The sequence below is a fragment of the Euprymna scolopes genome, chromosome 10 (assembly GCF_053919585.1).
Source record: "Euprymna scolopes isolate OS-2025 chromosome 10, ASM5391958v1, whole genome shotgun sequence".
In the NCBI taxonomy this organism is placed as follows: domain Eukaryota; kingdom Metazoa; phylum Mollusca; class Cephalopoda; order Sepiida; family Sepiolidae; genus Euprymna; species Euprymna scolopes.
In genome coordinates, this window is record NC_136491.1 from 160,529,255 (window position 1) to 160,533,946 (window position 4,692).

Here is a 4,692-nt window from a genome sequence, read left to right on the forward strand (position 1 = left end):
ACCCGAATTCATCAAAGAGGCTTGCAAATTGCATGTTTATGATGACTGAATTTATGCATTCATGGCCTGAAAGTTTCATTTCTCTGTTGCAGATATTTACGCTGTGAGACTCTAAGAAAGCAATCCCTATCACAGGCGTGCATCAGAAGCCGAGATACATCATTGAATTTCTCCACGCAGAAAAAAATTAAATCGTTCACCGGCGCTTGTAAAATGTTTATGAAGCCAATGGAGTTGATGTTAGCACAGTTAAGAGATGGGTTCGTTGATTTCAGAGTGGCGACAGAGATGTGAGTGATAAAGCACGCTCTGAACTTCTACAATCAAGGCATCAAAAGAGGCTGGTAAAAGTGTATTGATAATGGTGGTGATAGAAAAATACATTTTAGAGCACAAAACATCGCTGATTTTAATTGTACTGCTCCTGTCTTCATAGTTCTCCAACTTTTTAGGTTTTAAGTTAAAAAATAGGAGGCCTGCTTTTTAGAACGCTCATCTCTACAGCTTATTGTCGTCTCAAGTTTCATAGTCTACATCAAATAGCCTCTCATGTGTCCTCAGGTGGCTTTGAAGGCCGGCAGCTGATTTAAAAGAACGATGACAGACATGACACACAAAGGTCAGTATATATATATATATATATATATATATATATATATATATATATATATATATATATATAAACAACACTAGCGAATAAATACTGGGAACTCAAAGAAAGTGGACATTCGCCGGTAGTCGAATGGAAAATAATAAGACAAGCTACCACGTGTAGGCATTAGGCATTTAGATGACCCATGTAAATTATGCCTTCATGAAAAATTTGCTATCCTGTACTTTAAAGAACCCCAAAATCTATTAAACTGTAGAAGAGAAATAGCAAATAACTGTGTGCACAAAATAAAACTTACCCTAGGATAGCGATACAAAATAGCTTTAAAACTAACAAAAACAATAGAAAATAAACAAATAAATAAACTAAATAAACATGAATATACATGAACGATCACACATATATGTATGTATATATATATGTATATTTATGTGCATATATGTATGTACACATATGTATATTTATATATAAAAAAAAAAGGAAAAGGTCTGCCTTAAACCACTAACCTAGTTCTAAAACAGATCCTTTGTTCGATAAAATGCATGCCCATTGGCTGATAGGAAGGGGCGCGGTGGATACTAGAAAGCTGATTGGCTAACTAAAATCCTTAACAGAAGAGGACCATATAAAAACGAGAAACAACCACAGAATTCGTGCATAAGCCTGACGAATCCTAGAGTGGATGAAACACCGAATATTCAGTGTAGCTTAATCGTCATATATATTTTATAAATTACTAACTAGCTCTACCTATGTATTGAGCACTTTTGAAGTAAATGCTTAAAGTTTACGCATAAATCTATACTTTCGTATATTAATTTTATGTGAGTAAATGAAGTAGTTATATATATATATATATGTATACATACATACATATATATATATATATATATATATATATATATATATATGTGGAAATATTCTTTATTCACTTATATTTCCTTTATATATATACTAATCCTTATTTAAGAAGTTCAATGTAATTATAGAGAATATAATAAAAAAATGACAAAAGTCTATATTCCAAATTTCATGATGTTGACCATCCTACAATTTATTCCTTTATTTCAGTTGACACATATGTGTGTGTGTATGTGTTTATATATAAGTAGTATTAATAATTTAAACACTCCAATCTTTTATGTAGTTGAGATTGATCCTTCTGAGAGTTAATTTCCAAAGCAAAAAAAAAAAAAGTATACGCTGAATTTTCTACGGAAACTCATGCAAGATTCTTGTGCTTTGAAATTAACAAAGGTGAAACAATCAATGAAGTTTTAACGAGGTTCATACAAGAGTGCTCAATACTCAAGCAAGATATTGCAAGATATACTATTTATTTGTTTTACATTAGCATTAATATGTCGCTACACATTCATGAGCATGTTTCGGTCATCCAATTCCAAGTAACTAGATATTACTTATACAAAAGTAGAGGATGAATCGTCTGAAGAGATCTCTAGTTACTTTAACTGGCTGATGAAACACGCTCATGAATGTGTAGTGACATATAACTGCTTATGTAATATAATTAAAAAGAATATATATATATATATTTGTCAGAGCATGTTGTTGGTCTTTAGTTTTCAATGAAACTGATATTATGAGAAAGTTGCATAGTGTCATTTAAAATTGCTTTTGTTAAATGATTTTGAAAAAAAAATGTCTTTTTTGTTCAAATGACTAATTAAAAAAGGAATCATCTTTGAAATGAAATGGTCACAATTTGTTTGTTTTGTTTTGTTCACAGTTCATTATTTGTTAGTCAGCTTGTTGAATTTTCATTGGTTGTTCAACGGGTGAGAGACTTATTACCCAGCTCTGCCTTTTATTTTGATTGGTTGTTGAAAGGTTGCCAGCCAGGCTTACTCAGCTCAGATTGTTATATTGATTAAAATTTTTATCATTTCTTCTTCCAAAGAAATCACTTATTGAACTGCCAGTCTTTTAATTAGATGGCTTCTTATTAAAAGGCTATTTTTTTGTTGGACAAAATGTACATTCAACACCACAGTGATGTCAACAACTGGTGTCACCAATCTGTTACTCCTTCCCAAACGTAATTCTTATCTATCTATCTATCTATCTATCTATCTATCTATCTATCTATCTATCTACATACATGCACACGTGCGTGTATATATATATATATATATATATATATATATATATATATATATATATATATATATATATAATTACATAAAATTGAAAATGTAGTTACGTAAAAAAAATAATGCACAATACATATGTAGAACTATTATAAGTGAAATTATATAAACATCGGAAAAAACCTACACAAATTAATCAACGTTTAAATGATGTTACTCATCTGATGAGAAGCAGTAATCTTTGAAATATCATGGTCTAAAGAGGATCTTTTAGAGGTTACACGTTTTTCATATATATATATATATATATATATATATATATATATATATATGTGCAATATCAGTCATAAGTTTAATTTGCATATTGATTTTAAAACAGGACAATTTATTAATTAACGATTTTTTAATTCAATTATTTTTTTTTTTTAATATAACGAATATTTCTGTTTCACAATATTGTCTTATTTCCTAGACAAATATTTAGGATTTGTGTTCAAATATTCCTTTATTTAGAGTGGCAGACTTGATTTTCAACAAGTTGAAATCTACTTCTAAATCGCAAGGGAAAAGGAAGTTTGTCTCACAACGAGTTACTTCTAACCATCTTCATATGCGTCTGGTTGAACTTGGTTATGTTTATATTAAACTCAGGAATCTGTACAGAATTCCATGGACCCACAGTGCAACATATAAAGAATTACGAAGTAATCAATTCTATGTGGCAGTGTTTTGGATGTTGAAGGTTCAAACATCACTAAAGACGATACTAAAATTACTTTAAACTTCTATCCAGCCACATGCAACGAGAGCAATCTACTCCCCTATATTAAATAAAGGTTTTTGAAATTGCATACACATTTCCTAGTTTGACACAAAGATTTGCCAAGTTTGATAAAATGTATCTGAAGAAGGTCGGAGGTTACATCAGTCAAAACATTGTGTGAATAACATCAAAGATGAGAATAGTAGTCCAAAAAATCCAAATAATTAATCCTCATCTACAAAGTTCAGAAAAAAAAAACGAATTATACTTTTACACAAAATTATTACAAAACTGAAATCCAGACAACTGTTTCACTATAACTAGTTTTTTTTTTTAATTAATGAGTATTTATATAAAAATAAAAAAAATAATAGCTTGTTTAGCAGTATTTCTCAAATAAGAAATAACACCAACAAAAAAAACAAAGCATAATGTAATGTATAACTGTCAGATTAAAGTTCCAATATTAAAACATAAAAAGTATTACAAACATATGAAATATTAAAACCCATTTAAAAATATTAAACCCATTAAAAATATTAAACCCATTTAAAAATATTAAACCCATTAAAAATATTAAACCCATTAAAAATATTAAACCCATTAAAAAATATTAAACCCATTAAACATATTAAACCCATTAAAAATATTAAACCCATTAAAAAATATTAAACTCATTAAAAATATTAAACCCATGAAAAATATTAAAAGCATTAAAAAATACTAAAACCACAAAAAAAACATTAAAACCATAGAAAAAAATAACCAACTAAAAATAAAGAAAACTTTGAGAAGGCAGCAGAACTCGGGGTGTTAAATCTACAGTTGGTCCTTTCTTTTTACCTGTGTGTTCATTTTGGTTTGAACATTTATTGTAAATACATGAGTTACTTGTTTGTTTTTGTATATAAAATATGAATCTGCTTAAAAAATTGTCATTTTTGTATGGTTTTCTAATATGTTATCTGATTTGTATTATTTTCTTGTTTCATTTATTCAAATTTCAATAAATGAAAATCCTTTTTATTCAAGGATTAAAACTCAACATAGAATGTGTTCATTGTTTTCTATGAAATCAAGTCTTATTTAAGTTTCAGGCTAAGAATCATATTAACCTTATAAGAATCATATTCCCCTTATACATAACGCTAGTACAATCTATTCTTGGATATGACACTCATGATATTCGAGTTGGTGTGTATCTG